The 24049-nt window shown below is 33.3% G+C and overlaps 1 protein-coding gene across 1 annotated transcript in view; it reads left to right on the top strand.

The window, feature by feature from the left end:
* Positions 1 to 2853: 2853 nt before the first annotated feature.
* Positions 2854 to 24049, top strand: part of LOC129231439 (sestrin homolog) — a 158689-nt gene continuing 137493 nt past the window's right edge. Inside the window, exon 1 of the mRNA XM_054865755.1 lies at positions 2854 to 3038. The gene's annotated coding sequence lies outside the window, so the exon portion shown is untranslated. The remainder of the gene's footprint in view (positions 3039 to 24049) is intronic.

A 24049-nucleotide genomic window follows, 5' to 3' on the forward strand; every position in this document is an offset into this window, starting at 1 on the left:
AGGAAGTCAATGAACTCCGTAGCTTTGCAAGATTTGCTAGAGAGCAAATTTTGTGATACTCTCCTGCAATTCTGTCTTGGCTTTGGCCATGGTTCCAATACTGATTTTGGAACTTTCTTGACAAATCAAGAAGGTGCCAAGCTATTATAAAGGTTGTCCCAAAATTAACGCAAGATTTGAATTTGCCGCCATTTTTGCAATAAATGGTTGGCAACCCTGAAAAAAGAACAATTTGACAGCTGAGAGTTTAGGGTAATCAAAAATGGAGCGTTATACGATACAATAACGCGCTTGCATTATTGAACAATTGTTTCAAAAATAATGAAAGTTGAGGCTGGTCAAGCAGTTACTGTTATTGGCGCTTGGTATCGCAACACGGTAATGCACGGGTGGTTGTGGGCTTGTTGACATAGACCTTTGAATTCAAATAACCCCATAAGAAGAAATTTAAAAATGTTAAATCACACGATCTAGGGTGCCAATTCTGATGACCGAAATGAGAGAGTACGCGACTAGGAAATGCCTTATGTAGTAATTGAAATGTTTCACTCTCTCTAGATGTATGGTACAATAACACCCCATTTTTACTAACCCTAAACTCTCAACTGTCAAATTGTTCTATTTTCATGGCTGCCAGCAATTTATGGAAAAAATGGTGGCAAATTCAAATCTTGCGTTAATTTTGGGACACCCTTTATTATACCGATTTAAGTTTAGTCTGAAGTTCCAGAGATTGGCTTTAAACGTGAAGATTTCTGAATTTTCCAGGAGGGTCCCAGGATAATTTCAGGAAGGTTACTGAATTTTGGCGAAAAACATTCCTGGCTTTTTCAAGATATGTTACTGGGAGAAATTGGGCACATCAGCTGGCCATTTTTTCCAGTAACGTTTCTGAATCGTTTTTACGGCCTTAAACGAGCTGTTTTATTTATTTATTTACATTTATTATGATTATTATTATTATTATTTTGAAAGAAGAGTAATTTATTCCAGAAAATCACACGAATAGTGTCATACTAATGAAAAAGTTTAGACATTAAGTGAGAGATCATAGCGAAACAGTTTTTTAAGGCTTAAATTATTATCCCTCGTACCCCGTTATCGAAATATTGGATCTTAGAGTCGGGCAATTTTTTAGGAAATGTCGTCGAATTTAACGGGGAAATGAAGGAACTTGAAATGGTGATATCGATGCCGATATCTTTTAATGTCAACGAAGCTACGGCGACTGTTAAAGTTTCTATTTTAGCTAAATTTGGAGATTTGACCTACCAAAAATTTTCCTAATTCGACTTTTTTTCCCTGACGGTTCGGAAAGTTTGAAGACAACATTACACAACTGCAAAATTTCAACTTTTGTCAAAGGGATGTTCATAAATGATGTCACATTTTTTTTCAACTATTTTGCTCCCCCCCCCCCCCATTTGTCACATGCCTCGCTATTTTTCATAACCATATTCCTTTTTAAGTTCCTTGATATCACACTTCTTGTTACTCCCTCCCTTGTTGCAAACTGTCACCAATTTCACGAGCTCCCCTCCCCCCTCAAAGCGTGACATTATTTATGGACAACCCCTAATGCCTTTTCTTGTTAGTTGTAGACAGGGCTGCGGAGTCGGACGAAAAAACTTGGCCGACTCCGACTCCTTTTCCCCAAAATCAGTTCAACTACGATTCTGCAAGCATTGACAGAGTTGCGTACTCTCAGGGAAAATGACCGACTCCGACTCGCGGTATTCTGAACCTTCGATTCGCATATGGGCATGCATTGGGTAAAACTCGGCGTTTATTCGGAAAATTAGAAATTTCCCCCTGCCAAAAATGCATGTTTGGAGAACACTAAAGCACTGATGATTTATCAAGGGTAAAATTGTTTTGTTATTAATCACAAACGAAACCTTTCAGATCAGTATTGAGCTTATAACAGGAGCTTAAATAGACCACCCGGCAAGTCCGATTTTTCCAAAATCCGAACAGGATTCAGCCCCAAATATTTCTGATTTCTGAGGTTTCGCTGTACAAAAAATATTGTTTCGAAACCTTGCTGCAGCCTTTGACTGCAAAAATTTTCTTTTGTCATAAACAAATTCACTAAAAACAATTCATCAAAATTTGAATAAGGGGCTCTTTAAATGATGTCATATTTTTTCCAACATTTTGAACCCCTCTCCCTTTTTAGCACAAAATGTCACACCTCATCTTACCCTCTCCCCTCCCCTATTCACATGTCACGCTGTTTTTCAAAAACATATTCTCATAAAAAAATGCATGATTTCATACTTCTTGTTACCCCCCCCCCCTAATCACTAACTGGCACGATTTCGCAACCCACTTCCTCCTGAAAGCGTGACATCATTTGTAGATAACCCTGACCTTGGTTTTAAGTCATATTAAGAATCCTTGTATGTTAATATACCCAAACATGCAGTATTGTATTAACAATCTCCATTCATTTTCAGAAAAAACGCTCAGGTTTGTTGTAAGACCCCCTTTCTCCTCTCCACCGGCTGAAAATTTTGGCTGTGCCAGTGATCTTCATAATTAACAATACGGAAGACAAAGAAACACTTTCGAAGAAACAGGTTGAAGGGAAGGAGAAAGAAAAAGCCAATAAAATAAGCACTTGTTTTGAAGTAACACGCGAGCCCAAAAATAACCCAACAGCCAAGGAGGAAATAAAAAGATAAATGAATTAAGAACAAGCTTTTACAATGTCCACGTCCCCCCCCCCTTTAAGCGCCCCATAAGCGATCTCATTTCTTAAAAGTAAGTGACGAGTTCGGAATCGAAAGTACCCCCCCCCCCCCAAGAAGGAAGCGTTTGATATGACAAACACATATAACTGAGACCTTGAGTTTGGCGTGTTTACGCAACGATTGTGCGCCGAGTAGCGGGGAATGACGTCGCAATTTATCAGTTATTGGCTGAAAAGTGGTCTTTCAGCTTTGCACTGATGTATATTCGCCCAGCTGTTTTCTCGATTCGCACTCTCTCAGTTTCTGAGCGACCACGCGATGGGACAGAACGGTGATAAAACGGTAAGTGCCATATTTTGCGCTGTTCCGAGTTTCTATTTTTGGTTATGATATTAGCCGCGGGCTTTCTTGTTTCAACGAATGTGAACACGAGAGAGCGGGTTGGGATAATTCAGGCGATTAATAATTTTGACGGTCATTTATCTAGCGCAAAATAGTTTCCGCGTTTCTCCTGTCAAAAGGGGAAGATCCGATACTATTGGCAATGTGCGTTGAGCCGGTTGATACGTTTTTCTCCACTTTTGCTTTCAAATGTAATTTTTAACAACACAATTGAAATTTTGTTTGGTTAATCAATTGAAAATTCGGTAGTAGTTAGTAAAAGAGGAAAGAATAACATTGAAACAAGATTATGGATAATGTTCGTTCTGCCGGTAGATTTCTATTTTTTTGCATTTTTGCTATCATTAATAAGATTGGTTAATGAATTGAATATTTGGTAGTTGTTAGTATAAGACGCAAAATAATATTGAAACAACATTACGGGTAATTTGTGTTGGGCTGGTAGACTGTCTTTCTCCATTTTTGCTTTTAACTATCATTAATGAACAACACAATTAAAATTAAAATTTAGTTAATGAATTGAAGTTATATTTGGTTATTGAATTGAATATTTGGTTGTTGTTAATAAAAGAAGAAAAATTAACATTGAAACAAGATTATGGATAGTGTGCGTTATGCCGGTAGACTTCTATTTTTTTGCATTTTTGCTATAATTAAATATCAATAATAAGGTTGGATAATGAATTGAATATTTGGTAGTTATTAGTATAAGACGCAAAATAATATTGAAACAACATTACGGGTAATTTTTGTTGGGATGGTAGATTGTTTTTCTCCATGTTTGCTTTTAACTATCTCTAATGAACAACACAATTAAAATTAAATTTAGTTTATGAATTGAAGTTATATTTGGTTAATGAATTCAATATTTGGTAGTTGTTAGTATAAGACGCAAAATAATATTGAAACAACCTTACGGGTAATTTGTGTTGGGCCGGTAGATTTTTTTCTCCGTTTTTGCTTTCAAATATCATTAAATAATAACACAACTGAAATTATATTTGATCAATGAATTGAAAATTTGGTAGTTGTTAGTACAAAACCATGTTGAAACAACTTTACGGGCAGTGTGCGTTGAGCCGGTAGATTTATTTTTCTCGGTTTTTGCTTTTACATATCATTATTAAACAACACAATTGAAATTACATTTGGTTAATGAATTGAAAGTTGGGTAGTTGTTAATATACGAAGCAAAATAATATTAACACAATATTACGGGTAATGTGCGTTAAAAAGGTATATTTCTTCTCTCCGTTTTTGCTTTCCAATATCATTAATTAACATCACAATTTAAATTATATTTAGTTAATAAATTATAAATTATATTAACATTGAAACAACATTATGGGTAACGTGCTTTGAGCCGGTAGATTTTATTCCTTCGTTTTTGCTTTTAAATATAAATAAACAAAACAATTGAAAATATGTTTGGTTAATAAATTATAAAGTTGGTAGTTGTTAGAAAAGAAGTGCAATACTTACTGAAACAACATTATGTGCGTTGAACCGGTAAATATCTTTTCTCCACCTTCGCTTTTAAATATCATTGATCAGTCATTCTCAACCGGTATCGCTCTTCAGGAATTTTTGCTCGTCCACAAAAAATAAAAAATAAAAATAAAAATGAAAAAATAAACAAAATAAATAAGTAAATAGAAAAAAAAAATTCTATGCTACATTTTTTTGTGAACTTTGATTAATTTTCATAATTTTGTATACTTTTTCTGAAAATTCTTCTTTTTTATTTATTATGGCATTTTTATTGCAATAATATTTTATTTAACTTTTAAATATTTTTGGGAATTTTTACGAAGTACAGTTTGATTGATGAATAAAAAAAATAATTAAAAAAAAAAAAAAACTCCCCAGTGCGCAACTTTTTTCACAAATTTTCAATAGTTTGCGCGTTAGAAGTTTTTTTTTTTTCTTTTTAAGAAAAAAGAAGGAAAAAGGAAAAAAAACTTCACCGGTCCGCCAATCTTTGCCGGTTCGCATGTCAAAAAAAAGTTGAGAAACGCTGTCATAGATAAGCAACACATTATGTTCAGTTAGCAGTTGAAAGTTTTAGAAGTAAATCACAATTGAAACCACATTATGCATCATGTGCGTTGAGTTGGTAAAGCTTTTCTAAATTTTCGTTTTTAAATATCATTAATAAACAGCACATTTGAAATTATATTTCGTAATTGCTATTAGGAATTTAGTTGTAAGTATGAGAGGAATATATGACATTTCAATGACACTTCGCTGAGCTAGTAAATATATTTTCTCCATCATTGCTTTTTTACATCATAATAATAACAACACAATAATAATAAATAAACAACACAAAATTAGATTAATGCATCAGGCAGACCCTTTTAGGGAGGTCAATGGCCCCCTGGCTTTGGAAAATTAATGTATTTATATGTAAGTGGGAATGGTTTTTTTCTCTTTAGGCTACAATTTTCATTGAATATATGCGCTTCCCCAAGAAAATTCGAAGTGACAGGCCGAGTATCGGGAATTTAGCAATTACATATTTTAGAAGTAAAACAACATTGAAACAACATTTTGGGTAATGAGCGTTGAGCCGGTAAATCGTTTTTCCCTATTTTCGCTTCCTTATCATAAATAAACGAAATAAAATTATATTGAGCTAATGTATTAAAGATGTATTATTTGCTGAATAACTTAATTTTCAAAACAATAAGTTAAAATACTAACTAAATACTAAATTTGTAATTAAACGAAAAATAACATTGAAACTTTTTCTAGCTAAAATATGCTTAAAACCTTCAGCAAAATTGCTTTTTTTTTGCAAGAATAATTACCTGAAATTATAATTAAGAAAAAGTTTCAGTTTTCACGATTGAATTTGTATAATGAATTGAAAGAAAAACCAACTTATTTTTACGAAACTTTTTTTTTCTAACTTTTTCTATTTGTTATTGCTCTAAGCTTAAGTTTAAGGTGTATCAAATTTTGCGAAAAACAATTTCAAACTTTATAAGGTTTTCTAAAACTTTTGTGTAAAATTTAAAACTTTTTGTAATGTTATAACTCACTTTATAATCTCTTAGTAACATTGCATTTTATTTTTATAGTACTACTTAAAACTTAAGTAAGGAAAAAGTTTCAATTTTATGTTTTATGTACTGCATTTTTGTAATAAATATAATAAAAATACTAAATTTCATTATTTATTGCGGTAAAACATTTTTTCCCCTAAATTTGATTCATTATAACGAAAATTATTTTTTTTTATAGTTTTCTCTGCTTGTTGTTGCTCTTATTTTTTATTTTTATTTTTTTTTAAAGTACATAACATTTTAACTTTATAAGCTTTAACACAACTTCAAACTTTCAAAAGAGCGTTTCTATAAGATCTTCTCATAGAAAGATTTCATGGTTAAAAACAAGTACAGCTTATTTACAGCAGCTATCACATTCAACTTGAGAATTTACTACTTTTAGTTTTTTTGACAGAACATTACTTGCGACGTTTCTTTTGAAGACATTCGATAAACTCTACTTAAATTTTCAACTCACTCTAAAACAATGACTCTTTCTAAAATCTCAATCGAAAACTTAAAAGTATTTTTCATTACTTTTATAATTGAGGGGAATCTAAGGAAAATACACTGTAAAAAAATTCCGAAACGTTACTGGGTATTTCCATGTCACGTTTCGGGATTTTAATGGTTTTTATCCACTTCCTGGAAAAATTAAGTTTTCTTGGCAAAAAGTTTCCTGAATTGCTACAAGTCGCAAGAATGCAGACTTTTTACTGTTGTGAAAAATATTTTTAGCTCCCATTTTAAAGATTAACTGAGCGTATTTATAAAGTGTATCGACTCTATTTCAAGTACGGCACGTCTATGCTAATTAAGCTCCCAAAGGGAGTGAAAAAGTGTGGACTGCATTGCTTTGCAAGATTTTCAGGCAAGTAAAATTCTCGTTACTTACCTTCAATTCTGGCATAGCTTTGGCCATGTTTGCAATAATGCTCTTTTAACTTCCTCGATAAATCAGAATGATGTCAAGATATTATTTCCACAGACACGAGTGGTTTTAAACGGGAAGATTTCTGAATTTTTCAGGAGGCTTCCGGGATAATATCAAGAAGGTTACTGAATTTTAGCGGAAAAAGTTCCTGGAATTTGCAAGATGTGTTACTGGCAGATATTGGGCACATCAGCTGCCCATTATTTCCCAGGAACGTTTCTGAATCGTTTTTACAGTGTATCTTTAGCAAGTGTTTGAACTAAAGATTGCTGCACCGGTCTGAAGTTTTTAAAATTTTCTCTCATCAAACATTAAATGTGCAAAAATTAAAATTTTAAGTTGTTACAAAACTATCATTTTTTGATCCAAATGGAGAAAATACATCTAAATTAGTTTTTTATATTTTTAAATTTCCAACATATTAATACTAATACTCATAATAATAATGATAATAATAATAATATAAAATTTATTATTAGAGTTTTCATGATTTCAGCAAAGCTATGCTCATCAAACGAATTTTTATCTGTATCATTCTTAAAATTTCAATGATTTTACAAAACTTTTAGCACTTTATTTGTTAAGTATGATCAGGGTCGAATTTGCGTATAAGTTAAATAAGCTATAGTTTAAGGCTAACGCTTTGTTGGGGGTCCTAAACTTCCGAAAAATTGCATGATCCGTTCCTAAAAAAATTATAAGTACTTGAAAGAATAAATTTCATGTTCTAGTGCTTGAAAACCTTGAAAATTTGGAAAAGTGTGGTTACAAACCTTGAATTTCAAAATTTCTATCAAATGAGAAGGCGTGGGGGGGGGGGGGGGGGGAATGCCACTTATGTCAAATTCAGCTCCTTGCTACATCCTGTAACAAAAATGTAAAAATTACGGTTTTCACGTTTCTATAACATATTACTTAAGATAAGTTTTTGTGACTCATGGTGTTACGTAATCTGCTGTTTATTTAATTCCAGTGCAGTATTTTAAATTTATTTTTTATTGCTTGTTTTTATCTTACTTCTACTGCATATTGTCAATCTATTTAGAGCGAAAAAAACATTACACTTGTTCCTTTCCTTTTTCTGCACTATTTGTAACTGAAAAAAACGTTGCTGTAATGAGAAATGTATAGTTTATTTTGTCTTTCAAACTTAAAATATCTATTCCTAATTACGTTAGAACAATACTGTAAAACTATATAATCAAGAACTAAAATGTTAGAGACTGGAAAGTGCGAAAGGAGTGCCTAAAATAATTGTAATTTGTTATCGAGTCCTTGAAAATAAATAGATAAGTCTTTGAAACTTTTCAGCAAAGTGTGCTTCAATTTTATTTCTTATCAAGTGAATAAATTTTGAACTGTCAAAATGGACAGCATGTTACTCTCTTCTTACTTATTTTCTAAATCAGTACACCATTTCTTTCAAAGCATTTTTTACTATTGATCATTTTTTATGTAATTCACTGTTGTGTTGTACTTGTCGGCGGAATGATCAAAAACTAAGTATACCGAACTCTGATGTGAGAAATTAACAATGCATTATCTTTTCTCTTCCCTCGCTCTTTCTTTCTGTCAACTGCTGTCATTGATTTATCGAACCAAAAACAATTTTTATTGTGTACTATCTTAATTTACAAAAGAGTAATTTTTTTTAAAGTTTTTTTTTTGTCTATTTTTTCCTGATATTTTTGTAGTTCTGGTTATCCCCTTCAAAATGCAGAATTTGAATCTATTTTTCAAAATTTCCTCCGGGGGAGAAACAATTCAAAAAAAAAAAAAACAATAGGCAACACATTACAAAAGAAACAAAAACTGTACTCGTATTACTACTTGATTAACAGAATTTAAAATCTTGTTGAGTATGGTTATTTTTATATGTTCCTCATCGGCTGTGCGTGCAATACTTTTGGATATATAGCGTTTCTAAAGCAAATGAATCATTTGTATATGATGAATAGTGAGAGGTGTCGTAGAAAATTTTGAATTTGGTTTGGTTTTGATATAAAAACGGTCTTTTCACAATATTTTAATGATATAATCATGCAGATTACATTAATCCTGAAAAACAGACACATTTATATATTCTCGAGCTGTATTTCTCTCACAATCGATTGTCCGGCGGACCGGCACCGGTCTGTAGAAAAAATTGACCGATCCTCAAGATATTTTTTGCCAGTAAACATAAAAAATGCCTTACTCAAAATAATAATAATAATAAAAATTTTGTAGGGCTGGTTTTTTTTATTGAATTGTGTGAATAATTTTCGTAAACATCTGTTATTTTTTAAATGTTTGGTTAAATTATTACAATGTCAGCATCTTTACATTTTTTCGACAGCTCTTCAATTAAAAGTAAAGTTTTAATATTTGTAACTTATTATTTTTTGTATTTATTTTGTAATTTTTTTTTTTTTTATTTTGTGTTTTTACCAAATGCATCATGCTATATTACCCGCGAAAAGGTTTAGTTACTGTGGATGACTTTGCAGTAATCTAGCTTCATTCAAAGAGTTTTTAACTTCTCTTAACGAGTTCAAAAACCATTCTGATCATTTCTTAGTTCCTTATTAACGATTTTTGCCCATTTAATGAATTTTTTGGTCAATTTAAAAAACTTTTTACTTTATTTAAACAATTTTTTTTCATTACAACATTCGAATTTAATTTTTTCCCACGAGTCTCTTATTTTAGCTCTTATTTGTTTAATTCGTCACAAGTCCTCGGTTAACTGTGATTAGTTTTTTTTTTTTTTTTCTTTTTTCTTTTTACGAGTGCTCAGGCAACTCTGATTAGTTTTTTTCCCGCGGGTCCGCAGTTAGCGCTGATAAGTCTTCAGTTCATTCGAAAGGTCATTAGCTAGTTCTCCAAATACAATCGGACCCCGATTTAACGAGTTCATCGGGACCGAACATTTTATACGTTAAATCGGGGTTATTTGTAATATCGGGGTGCGATTGTTTTTTTTTAATTGCACTTACCTTTTGAAAAATCCTACTAAACAACTGCTCAAAAATACTCATAATTAGAAAGTGTACACTTTTTATTCAGCATTCCACGACTTATTACACACTTAATTAAGTTAATTCGAAATTTTAAACTACTGAGTAATACATGTTTGACAATTTCCTTGATACTTGAATCGAAATAGTTCTCTTTCGACTTTATGGAAAGAAGAAAATACTGCGTCATTTGCAGCCTGTTGCATTAGATATGTTTTTACAGTTTCCAGAGCATGTAAAGCATTTGATAAAGTAACAATTTTATTGAGAGTTTCATTATCACTTTCTGCAGCAAAATCACTATTCGTTGGCTGCCTCCTCGCCCATTAAAAATTGCTGATTCAAGTGAAAAATTTGCTGAATTTTTCTGCTTCGGACAATACAGATATAATATTTGGAAAACAATCCAATATTTTCTAACTCAAGTTAAAAAAAAAAATTTTTTCGGAAGTTAAAATGGTTTCTCATTCGTGGTTAATTATTCGGTAAATAGGGGTTTTTGACTTCATTTTAGTTGGGGGGAGGGGGAAGAAAAATTCACTAAATCGCGAAATTCGTTAAATACAGGTTCGTGAAATCGGGGTCCGGCTGTACCTGCAAGTATATTCCCGTGAAAAGGTTCAACTACTGTCGATGGATATGCAATAATATAGCTCAGAACATTTTGCTAAGCATTAAACTGATTTTGTAATTATGCCTAGTCAGTGTACATTTTAGAAATTCTCTCACTCGCGCAGATAAACAACGATGATAACATATCTGAAACTCTAGACTTCCTCCGTTTATCACTCTCTGCAGCTTCTTCAAAGAAGTGATAAATTCTGTAATGTTTTCGGCCATTTTTCACGATACGAACAAAAACACTGCTACAGTTTTATAAATTGGAGGTTGGTGTTATGATGTTCTTTTCTTAGCTTTGTAAAACATCTTCTAAAAATAATTTGTTTGTCTAAAAATCCTGAAGAGTAGGGTGCTTTTATTCAACTGATCATGCAATAAAGCACAAAGCGAAACCTATCTGATTAATTGCACGAAAAGTAAAGCTTTGAAACTTAAAAAAGAGCTGTGTTTTAGAGCAAAAAAATGATTTAATACATTACTCCTGCTGGTTCTGCTTTGCTTTTTAATTAAATCCATGATTAATTGAAAAAAAAAGTCGGACCTTCTGTTTATTTGAGTCTACCGCTGAAGAACATTTAAATCAGTTTTTTTACTGCATCATGCCGAAGTGAATTATTCAGTAGTGAAACAAATTGTTTAACTTCAATTTTTTTTTCTTGTATCGTAAAAATGTGAATATTTGATTTCAAAAACGGCAGAAAATGTCATTTTTAATCTAAACTGTAGAAAAATGCTGAAATTTAACTCGCATGTAACCCATGACGGTGTTTCACTACGTATTTAATTCTCGCACTAAAGTTTTCTACCTTAGTTTAGCCTTGCAGCCATTTGAAAGTAAGAAAAAATAGCTTTTTCGGGGGGGGGGGAGAGTTTTCTTTCGGTAATTAGTCGCTTTACCACGCATTCAAAAACAGTTTCCATGCAGACTGTCAAACATCCTTGCATACACCGTAAAAACAGTTCATAAACGTTCCTGGAAAATAAAAGGCAGTTAATGTGCCTCATTTGTGGCAGTAACATATCTTGGGGGTGAGAGGGGGACGTTTTCCGCTAAAATTCAGTAACCTTCCTTAAAGTCAGTCATGTCTCTGGAATCTTCAGAGAAAATTTGAATAGATTTAAAATAATAACATGGCACCTTCCGGATTTACCAAGAAGGGTCTATAGGATACTTGTTACCATGGTCAAGACTACGACAGTATTATAAGTAAGTATCACGCATCTCACTTGCACTTTCATAGCAAAACTTGACTTCATTGGGACCTTATTCAATTCAGAAAGGCCATAATCTAACTGAAGCCAATACACTTAATAAATACGCTCAGTTTATCTTTAAACTAGTAGTTAAAAATATTTCACTCAACAGTGAGAAGTCTGCATTCGTGCAACTTGTAGCGGTTCAGGAAACTTTTTGACGAAGATCCTTGATTTTAACAGGAAATTGATGAAAAATTTGTGAAATTCCAAAACGTTCCACGGAAATAATCAGTGATGTTTCAGAATATTTTTACAGTGTAAATAAAAGATGACATTTGATCCCTTTTTGAAATAAAATATGCACATTTTTACGAGACAAGAAAAAAATACATTGAAGTTGAACAATTTGTTTCACTACTGAATAATTTTATTTACAGTTACAAGCACATACACATGTAATCACCTCGCCTCTATAATCGCTTTTTTCTGATAATGGGACAAAAATAGCTCTGCCAGACCAATCGAGGTCTTCATTTTAGTGTGTATTGTGCACTCTATCGCAGAAAAGGATGAGCAAACAGTAATATCAGCATAACTCGAGAAAAAGAAAGATTATGACAGTCAAATTACCATGTGTTTCGCAGTGAAATGCAAATGCAGTTTTTTATTACATACCTGTTTTTCATACTTACATCAAGGGTGGGTTATGCGATAGATATGAAAATAGGCTCATGTCTTTCTATTTTTTTGCGTTGGATGTTAACGTTTGTTTGTTGCTCACTTCTCTTATTTATTTATTTTTTCAATAATAGGCAGGATAATTATCAATTTTTGAAAATTATCCTGCATCTCCAGTTGATAAATGTTTGCAGTTAAACATTTTTAACACGATTGGGGGACTCATTATGACAAGTAATTCAAAATCTCTAATGAACCGGAATCCGTAGATTCGGCAAATAAAAAAAACTCCAGGAATTCACCAATTAAAAAACCTGGGATAGCCTCAGGAACGTTTATGTTAGTCTGCTACGGCGATCTTTTTAAATTTGTATAATTTCAAAAATGAAATGTTTTCCTCGCAGTAACCATCTTTATCTAGTCTCTATCAGGAGCGCCCCGATGGGAGGTCACCGTAACCTTCCAGAAATGTCTTTCTTCGGAAAGTTTTAGTGACGATTCAGAAAAATTTGGAATTCAATCAGGCAAAATTATTGTCATTCGACGAAACTTGTTTCATTCGGCAAATTGAGAATTTCTGCCCTCCCAAAAAATAAAATTCGGGGCGCCCCTGGTCCCTGTAAATGTAAAGCAAATGTAAAACCGCATTTCAAATAAATATTAAAACCTACTATAAAACTACAGGGACATTTCGTTCGCTATAAATGTCAGTCTCTTTAAATGAAATCGCCAGTTTATAATTACAAACTAGGGACCCTACTATAAGTTCAAGGGCGCAACGCAAAAAAAAAAAAAAAAAAAAACCCATGGCGCACAAGTTTGAGGGGGCAAAAAAAAAAAAAAAAAAAAAGAATACGCTCATGTATGCGAGAACCAAGTAAAGGAAAAAAAAAAAAAAAAACGAAGGCGCATATGCTCGATAGCGCACAGGCGGGAGGGCGTAGCTGCCCACGGAACAGTGGGCCAGTCTGCCCGAGTGATATGATGCACCTGCCCAAATGTCTTCTTAACATTCCATTCCAATCCTTCGGGCGTGAAAAAATTTTTCACCCCCGATTTCAAGACCCCTTCAAATCTCGTTACGTTCACTCTTACTAACAGTATAATTTCCCAATTGTATAAAAATAAAAAATAAAAAATAAACAACTGGTAGAAGTGAATAAATCAATCAATTCCTATTTTATATAATACTAGGGACCATCCCGAACTTGTTCGGGTTGAAAAATTATCTATCTTAAATAAATATTATGTAGATTTTTTTGTTTTAAAATATCATGGTATACAACATTTTTTGTTTCGTTCTTATAAGGTTTGGAAAAAAAATGATTCACTTCATTTTCTTATCAAGGGAACCCAACCTGTACTTCCCCGTGAATAATATAAACTTCCCTTATGCAAACTTGTACTACGCATAGTTATACGTTTGATCGTATGTTTTGATGATGGCGATGGCATAGTAAATTTTCATTGGAAATTGAAATCACTTGTTTTAGAAAAGGAAATATGTAGGGAACATGGTAATTTTTTTGAGGAATATGAGCGGACTGACCTACTTCTGGTCCAGTAAGAATAATACTCTAAATCATTTTAGTCTATATTGATTTCACTTGGGATACAGTTACATTGCATAGCTAAGACGAATTAAAATTTCGCTATAAAATTATTGGAATACCGCCTTTAATTTTAAAAGAATGAAGAGAAGTCCTGGAGAGTTACGTGAATTAAAGAATTCATGTGGATGATGCACAGTGTTCGTGCAAAAACTATAGCCCTCTCGCACATCCAAGTGCAATCTTTCTGACAACGATTCTTGGTTTCAGGATACACATTAAGAAACAAATCATTTAGATTTGAGAGATTTTTCCATTTCATCTATTTTGATATGATATCCTTTTCCATGTCTTTTCCTGTTACTTACTTGCAAAAGACTCGCAAAATGCTTACCACCGACCAATATGGGCTCTTAGAAGTGCTCTTAAGATACATAAGATCGTACAGAGTTTCTAAAGGAACCTAGTTCTTTTAAAGATCTATACAGTCGACTCCCGCTACAACGCGATCCGACTTACGCGAAATGGCTTCAACGTGATTTTTTCACCAGTAAAGAATTTTAGACCTTACGCGAATTCTTCGCCCTCAACACGAAAATTTTCGAAAGGAAATCGCGGTGTGTAAGTATCGGCTTTGTTATTGGCTACTAAAAATGTATTTTTGGTGAATGGACCTTAAACCCTTTAGCATCACTGGCAGCGGAAGTTCCTACACCGTACTACTCTGAATATCGCTTACACAAATAACTACTCTTCATTCTCCATTTATTTTTTTCATTCTAAATAGGAAAGTTTATTAAATATAATGACACCTATGAACGCTGTTTCATCTAAAGTTTGTGAAGATAAAAATAAAAAGAGAAAAACTCCCACAATTAAAGAAAAGCTAAAGATTTTATGTGCTTGAACAACTCTAAAACGCATCGAAGATAGCACGACAACTAGGTATGAATGAATCTTCCATATGTGTACAGTTAAAAGTCAAAAAAAAAGGTAAAAGGAAAATGCAAAAATTTTGAAAATGGAAGCTGCTCTTGTATTGTGAATTTAAGAACAGATTTGCCACAGATGGAAACGTTATAAAAGAACAAGTGAAGCAACTGTATTGTGTGTTTAACAATATATAAGAACAACGTTTTGATCACACAGCATAAATTATCATCATCTTTACTTTTTTAAGTTACAAATATCATTACTGGATCTGCTGTACATTACAACTGTAGTGCATTTGTTTTTCTTACTACATACTGTAAGTACCGTACTGGTTTAATTTATGTCTTTCTTTCCCATTGATCTCATTGATTTTGTGCATCGTAACAGTATTTTTCTGTGGAATAAAACTTTTTTTTTTAAATACACGTAAAAAAAAGCAGTTTTTTATGTAAGAAACAGTAATGTATAGTTAAGAAATGGTTTTTAACAGTTTGAAGTGGTGTTTACAAGTGTCTAAAAAAATTGGGTATGTTTATAAATGTTTTTACACATACCCTTTTCCACAACGCGAAATTTCAACTTACGCGAGGGGTCTTGGAACGCATCCCTCGCGTAAGTCGGGACTCGACTGTATACGGCTTCTGTAGTTAAACAGTGGCTCATCGAACATCCGTCCCACATTATGGTGGCTATCCTCTTGAAGACGCTTTCCAAATTATCCAATTTTTTCTTAGGAAACGTACGAAGTGTTTCAGTGGGAAGACATTCAAAATTGTTCAAATCTGGAGTGTTTAGTTTTTACACCACTAAGTAAAATTGCAGCAATTTAGTTATAAAAGAAACGAGCTGATGTGCGCATCACTTCCTTTTACTCCAATTTAATGTCATTTCCCCATTATTGGCATTTTTAGTGTGATTCAATAGTTTACTCTCTAAATATCACCAACAGCGGCCAAATTGAAACCAAATTTAAAAAAAAAATTGCCAAATTTGTCGCCAAGTTGGCGACAAAACTTGGCGACCAAAATACTGGCGAACAAGTGTCCGCCAAATTATAACACCACTTGAGTTTACATCGAAATTAACAATGATTTCCTCCCAAAAAGGAGCAAAAGACCCCTTTAGAAACACCCGAATGCAACCAAAAGAAGAGGTGCACAACTAGACCCCATTAGGGGTCTACGTACCAAATTTCAACTTTCTAGGACATACCGTTCTTGAGTTATGCAACAAACATCCGCACATCCGCACATACGCGCATACGCACATACATACATACGTACATACAGACGTCGCGAGAAAACTCGTTGTAATTAACTCGGGAATCGTCAAAATGGATATTTCGCGTGTGTATACGTTCTTAGGCTTTTATCCACGTATGGTCGAGTCGAAAAAAACAACTCAATATTCATTCGGGGGTGAGTAAAATGGAAATTAAGGTCGATTTTTGAGTGAAAATTTTTTCGCGAATACAATACTTCCTTTTTTGTAAAAGGAAGTAAAAAGAGAAAATGCAAATAAAAAAAGAGGCCCAAAAAAAAAAAAAAGGCATCTCAGCTTAAAATGTTTGTTTCTGAAAGTATTAAATACAATATCTTACGAGTTTTTGCTTACTTGAAGAGAAAACTGGATTCCTTCAAACATTTCACAGTCAGATTTTGATTTTTAATTGTCATCTGAATTGCACAAGTTATCTATTTTTAGGCTAAGAAATTCTTCACTTATAAATAACTGCTTAATTTTTTGTGTAATAGCTCTTTCAGTAATTTCTAGTTCTTATTCCTTTTGTTTTATCTCCCCTTTCGTGATGTAGCTGCTTCCAGTTACAGGATAGATATTTGATCTTAGCCGCTCTGTCAGATTTTTTAAAGCTTTTTATTTTGAATCTAACTCAAAACTGAAAGTTGAGTTAGTACATGTAACTAATACACTTAAAATGTGTTGAGCTACTTTAATACCTTTTCCTCAGAAACTTCTCCACCTTACTAGTAAACTCATTCTCTCTTAATTTTCCACAATCTTATGATGAAAAATCCTATAATGTCTTCAGCTAAACCCAGTATAACTTCAAAAAACCTCTGTCCTTCTTAAACAAAAGGTAAACCATTAAGTTGGTTGAATTGTTTCAGACTATTTATTTCCTTGCATCATTGGATTTAAAATCTGCAATGTAAATTGAATCACAAACATTTTTTTTAGAATGCAAATGAGTCAATTCATAATTTATTTGTTAATAATTTCATCAAAATTTTCAATAAAAAGCAATCTAAACTGTTAGCTACAGATATATGTATCAATTTTACACATTTTGATAAACTTTATCATTTATTCACCTTTTACTTTTTTTTTTCAAAATATCCAGTTTTTGGCTATTTACTCAGTCCTAAGGCCCAACCCAAAAAATATTACCTACCCATTCTCGTTTCCCCGATCCAAATCACTGATCCCTACAATGTTGATTATTTCACAAATGACACTAATGAAAGAGGTATACTTTTTATTTAAGTGTTACAAGTCTTGTATCAATGACCTACAACTCGAACTGAATAGTCAAACTCCTTCTACCCTAATGCCACTAATAATATGTTTTTCGATGTTAAATTCGTGTTGTGGAATTGAAGTTATTAAAGATTTCAGCTTAATTAAAATGAACTTACTTGGCAACAAATAGTTAAAGAGTTGTAATTCATTTAAACAACGTTTTACTCAAATATTTTTTTGTAGTTTTTACCAGTCAGGTTTTTAATTTAGTACTATTTACAGCGGTGATTGTGAGTTCATCAAAAAATACCTGAAAGTTTCAAAGCGAGAACGGGGGGGGGGGGGAATCTTTGATCCCTATTACTTAAGTGCACCTATGCCATAGTATTAAATAGTTCTGAGTCAAAATATTGTGTGTACATTTGAGTAAATTTTTAATGGATTACAAAGTTACGAGTTGGTGCTATACAAATTATCTTGACATTTGTCCATCTTAAGGGATAGGTGTCCATCTTAAGGCACTTGCAGGTATATTTGATGAGTATTATATAATTTTTAAAAAATGGCGGAGGTAGGGAGATAAAAGCATAACAAAAAAAAAAAACACACAATTCCGGTATTTTCGGACATAAAAATACCGGAAATACATCCGAAAATACCGGAAATTCGGTAAAATACCGGAACACAATCACCCCTGTTATTTATTACCATACCTAACATGAAGTGCTGCGGACAAGGATGATTAGGTTCTACTCCTGAAAGCATTTCTTGAACTTTGCGAGAGAGGTTCTGAGTTGTAAAGATAATCAACTTGATAGTATGGATTCTGGTACTGCCTAGTGAAAACTTTCATTGACGTTCCTTAAAATAAATTTTCTCATTTTTAAATTTGACTTGCCTAAATATAATTCAACTTTTATAGTTGAAACTTAGCTAATATGGCACTTTTCAGTAACATTTTTGTGTTTTGTTGGAGGAACACATAGTTAATGATGCGGAAATTGGAATACGTGCTACTCAGAAAAAAAAAGTTGAAAACCCTGCTGTAATATGTTGCGGAAACGACTGAGCTAGAGCACAGAGTGAAGAATTTTTAACTGCTCAAAAGCATTGTGCTTCTTTGATTTACGTTTGTTTTCCTCTATGTCTGAAAAAGCACTCAATCTTTTGCATATTTTCAGGTAATCATAGATTAGACTATGACAACAAGATGTTTTAATTTGAATTACCTATACGTATTTCAACATTAACAATTTAAATTAAACTTTACCGAACGTAACCTTTTTTAATAAACTAAAGGTTGGAAAAGGTTCAGAAACCCTGTTCCAATATATTTACGAGGCGACTCAGCTGGTGCAGAAGGGGAAACAATTTATAACTGCTCAAAAGCATTTTGCTCCTCTTACTTACACTTGTCCTTCTTTCCTCTGAAAGCAATCAGCTTTCAATATATCTTCTCGTAATCTTTGATAATATTATGATAACACTATGTTAATTGAGAACTCCATCTTTCCCTTTTTTTTTCAGAAACAGGACGCTCTTTGGTTGCTTAGTTATTCCTAATTCCTTTCCTCGCTGTAATTTTCCAATAAGTTTAAAGACGTTGCCCAAATTTTGCATGGAACATTTACTTATCAAAACCAAGTAATCAGAATAAGCACTTTAGAAGTTTCAAAGTGCAGATTTTACTATTCACAGAAGTGTGTAAATCTGCTGCTGTCTACGATACATTATGGGCTCTAAATTAGGGTAGATGACTCATCCAACAATTTGGTTCCCGTTCCTAACCAGGAAATCACATGATAGTGTAATAACGAAAAAAAAGTGAAATAAGCAGTAATCGAAAGAGCATAGTAAACCATGTATTTGAACCAAGGGTGCCCACAGAGAGGGGGGTGATGGCGCAGACTGCACCATTGAAATTTTAGGGGGGCGGGGTGTTTTGAGGGAAATTTCCCTTTTTTAGGGGGGTTCTTGCTTTGGTGAGTACTTTGTGATTTTTAAGGGTTTGTGTGCCCTTCCTCGAAGGAGGATGGGCACCCCTGTATCCGAACACTGGGGGATGTCGCGTTACCATAACCTAACTATACTACCTAACTATAATAATTGGATACTACTTAATTATGAAGACATTATTCCTAAAATTGAAATACTTTTTATTTGAGCAAAATTTTAGAGCAAGAACATTTTCTGTGCTCTGATGGGGAACAACTGATACAGTATAAGCTGAATCTTATTTCGGGAAAAAAATGTGATCGTATTTATCCATTTAAGTATTTTTTAATGCCTGGTGCTTTACTGAATGTTCCCGAAACGATATCTTCTAACATCGTTTCAGTTCGAACTTTTTATTTAATTGTATTTATTATGTGACTCTAAATTGACCTGTTTCATGGATCAGATCTGGAGGGGAAAGGGGGACACATGAGGCAGTGAGAAGCAAAGGTATGCAAGAGGCAAAGTTAAAAATTTGGAGATAACCAGTACAAATGGTAGGTGAACCTCTCCTCTGTCTGGGGGCAAGAGATGGTACTAGTAGCCCTGGTAGGTGCTGCTGTATAGCGTGATTTAGAAAAAAAATCAGTGAAAGCCTATCTAGGATCTGATCTTTAAACGCGTTTTACTCGGAACATAAAACAGTCCACTTGCATCCGTTTGCTGCTCATTGCATCACATGTGAACGGGGTATGTTTTACGAAACTTTTTTTTTTTTTTTACTTTACTCAAAATAACTTTCAAGTAATGGCAGAACCAGTCCTACCTCTTGGCCAAACATTTAGAGCGACGAACAATTTTGTGCTTCTGTAAAGACAGCTTATTGGTTTTAACAAATTTAAACTAGAGTTGATCCCGCTTATTAGAATATCATTAAGGGAGTATCCCGCTTAATGTAATAAAGTTTCAATGCATCTAACGTTAAAGTTCGTTATTTTGATCCCGGATAATGGAATATTCCGCTTATTACAATTATTTTTTTATGTCGAATCAGCTATTTTATTAAGCGGGCTCGACTAACTAAGCTAAACGTAATCATTGCCAACCATTATATGAACATTCAAGTAAATTTATGACTATGTTTACTTTTTTTAATATATTTCAGAATTCTTTATTTTTGTGCGTCAGCTCTAAGGTAGACAATAGGGCACTTTTGAACACAGTATCTAAGGCACATGCGAACAGTTTCCATATCCTTTCCGCAATATTATTATTAGTGCGGGATATTGTAAGTGTTAAAAATGTGTTAATGTTTGTAATTATTACTATTATTTGTTTTATTTTTTGATTTTTTTAAAATTTTTGGTATTAAATAGTTGATCAACAATTTAGTGTTATACAATACTTACAAGAAATAAAAATACACAAAGCATTTTCTTCAATTTAAAACACCTTAGAAATAATTTTGATTTTAGTTGTTTTAATCAAGTTTTTTTTTTTTTTTTTGGTTGAGAGTGGATATTTTATATTGTTCTAATAATAATGAGCTTGTTACTGAAATTCTGTATTTCACAGGAGAGAGAGCAAAATTTTCATTTGGTTTTAATCGTTACAGGTATTTTAATCTGATTCTTCCTAAAAGACAATGTAAATATCCCCAAACCAAATAATATTGCGCATTGGGAGGCAATCTTTGGGGATTGGTGAGCGCCAGCGAGAAGCGAGTGGAGCCTCCTAGTTTTATAAAAATCGTTTAACAATGCTTCTGAGGCAAAGCTTCCGCGTGCCGAAATCGGCTAGTACGTTCGACTATTAACCTGGCAGGTTAGTGGTCTAAACCCATTTAGAAGAGAGATATATTTTTACTTAAAAAATATTGGGTCAGTCGCAAGACTGGACTAGAACCCCCTGAAATGGAAGGGCCGACATTATGACTCTTAAACAATTTTAGTTCCAACATTGTTTCTAGTATTTATAAATACGTTATAATATTCGCTGGTTACTATGTCGTGAAACAATTGATGAAAAGTTCAGTAAAATATCAGTTAAGACAAACCTAGAAATGTATTAAGGCTTTGTTCGCAAGTTCATCAAAACTGTATCGAGAAATGTCAACTGAATAAAGGAATCTCATTTTCACACATTATTTGCTTTTAATTTGCATTAATTAAATCTTTATTTACACAATAAAATAGTCAAACAGACAACACATCTAAAGCTTGGGCACTATTTTTCTACAACGATACTTTTTAGTAGGGGAGTTCATGATGCTAAATGTGGATTTACTAGAATGGCGTGGGGACCTATTAGATTTTGTAGTTCAATTTATAAGAAAAAGAAAACGTTGTATAAGGTTTCCCTTCAGTTGGTGGGAAAAGTGTCTACTGATATTCATAAATATTAAATAAAGCAGTTACGTGGACATAATCAAAGCGTGTCAGATATTGATAGTTTTGATGCTTCAATTTGGCTGTGAACCGAAGGTTTGTTAATCTGCCGATTTGCATGTTGGGTGGTGGCTGTGGCATGTGAAGGAGTAGAAAATAGAATTTTTTTGTTCTTGCGGCGCAGATATTCAGAGGGGATGTTAAGTGAACCTTAAAAATGCCACCATTCTAATAGAATAAAGTTTTGAAATGACGCAAGCTCGTGGTGAATTTTTGAAAATGCAAAAGAAAAAAAAAAATCATATTGAAATACTCGAGCGTATCAGACATTAATACAGAAGGTTCAACTTGATGTTGCAGTCATGGTAGACTTTAATCTGACGATTATTTAGAAGGATATGATTAAACTGACCGCTAGAAAAAAAATCTCCGCACGTCATACCACTAACCAATGAAGTATTCCGTTTCTGCTGTCTAGTCACCCGCTACATCTCCGTGGTCAAGCTTTAACAGGACCGTATCTTCGTGATCAGCGCATGTGCACACTCTGAACTTGATTGACGATTTTTTTGTTTTTAAATTAAAAAAAAAATCAACCGCGCTCAAGATTGTCAAAACAAGGTTTTTTTTTTGCAACTTTGTAACCCTCCCACAAATCGTGCCTCACGCTCAAATAGTCAGAGTTTCTAAATGTACACTTTTTAGCTTGTAATTAACCCACCTTATTTTAATCTGATGCTCTTCAATAAATCTGATGATAATTTTTTTACCAATCCGTCGGTCTGTCCTAGACGCATCCACCAACAAAAAGGCTAACCTTTAGTGCAAGTACTCGACAGGACGTAAATTATCTCCCTTATGTTTATCTGATGCGTTCGAGTCAATCTCCAGAAACATTTTGGACTCCCCTACTATTTGTACACACATTAATTTTGCCCCCCCCCCCCCCGACGATTTCGGAACCAAATCGTCGGATTAGAGCTCCTTGAAAAAGACAGGCTGACTTATCCGACATTTTGGTTCCAAGGCAGAATTGGATCCAACCTCGTTTCTAGTATTTATAAATACGTTATAATATTCGCTGGTTGCTAAGTCGTAAATTAATTGATGATAAGTTGAGTAAAATGTGCCTTAAGGTAAATTTAGAAAGATAACTTCGTTCTCAAATTCAGCAAAAATGTATCGAGAAATGTTTACGGTAATAAACCTCATTTTCACACCTTATTTGTTTTTAATTTGTATTAATTAAATTGTCTTCATCTACAGAATAAAATAATCAAACGTCAATCGGGCAACACACTTAAAGCTTTGACACCAGTTTTCTGCAATGAGGCTTTTGTACAAATGTTTATTTTTTCCCCCGACAATTTTGGAACCAAAATGTCGGATAAGTCAGCTCCCCTTATATAGGAGCCTTACGTCGGATAAGTCAGCTCCTCTTAGATAGCGGCCTTAGACTGGATAACAGAAACTATGCATTTATGGAATATCAGAAGCTTATATTGTTGCCGGGATATTGAAACCACAAAACGAGTCAAGTTTAAGACAAACTTATGTTATTTCATAAAAGTTAGAACCCCTTGAAAAGGACAGGCCGACTTTTCCAACATTTGGATCCAACCTTGTGTCTAGTATTTATAAATACGTTATAATATTCTCTGGTTGCTATGTCGTAGGTAAATTGTTGATAAAATAAGTAAAAATGTCACTCAAGGTAAATCTAGAAAGTTAACTTAGTTCACAAATCCAACAAAAGTGTATCGAGAAATGTTAACTACAATGGACCTCATTTTCACACCTCTTTTGTTTTAGTTTGTTTTAATTAAATCTTCTTCATTTACGGAATAAAATAATCAAACATCAATCAGAGAACACATCTAAAGCTTAGACACCAGTTTTCTGCCACGAGGCTTTTGTACAAATACTAATTTTGTCTCCCGGCAATTTTGGAATCACAATGTCGGTTAAGTCAGCTCCCCGTATATAATGGCGTTACATAAAAGCGAACTTATCCCTGTCGGTCAGCCCTACGAGTGCCACCCCTTTCCTTTTATGTGGAAGATGACGAAAAAAAAGTTGATTGTCTAGACGTCTGAGACTAAAATGAATTATTTCACCGTACCGTACAGAAAATAAAATGAAAAGAAATGCGAAATAACGTTTCTTACGTAAACAATCAAAGG

This window comes from Uloborus diversus, chromosome 10, assembly GCF_026930045.1.
Source record: "Uloborus diversus isolate 005 chromosome 10, Udiv.v.3.1, whole genome shotgun sequence".
Classification (NCBI taxonomy): Eukaryota; Metazoa; Arthropoda; class Arachnida; order Araneae; family Uloboridae; genus Uloborus; species Uloborus diversus.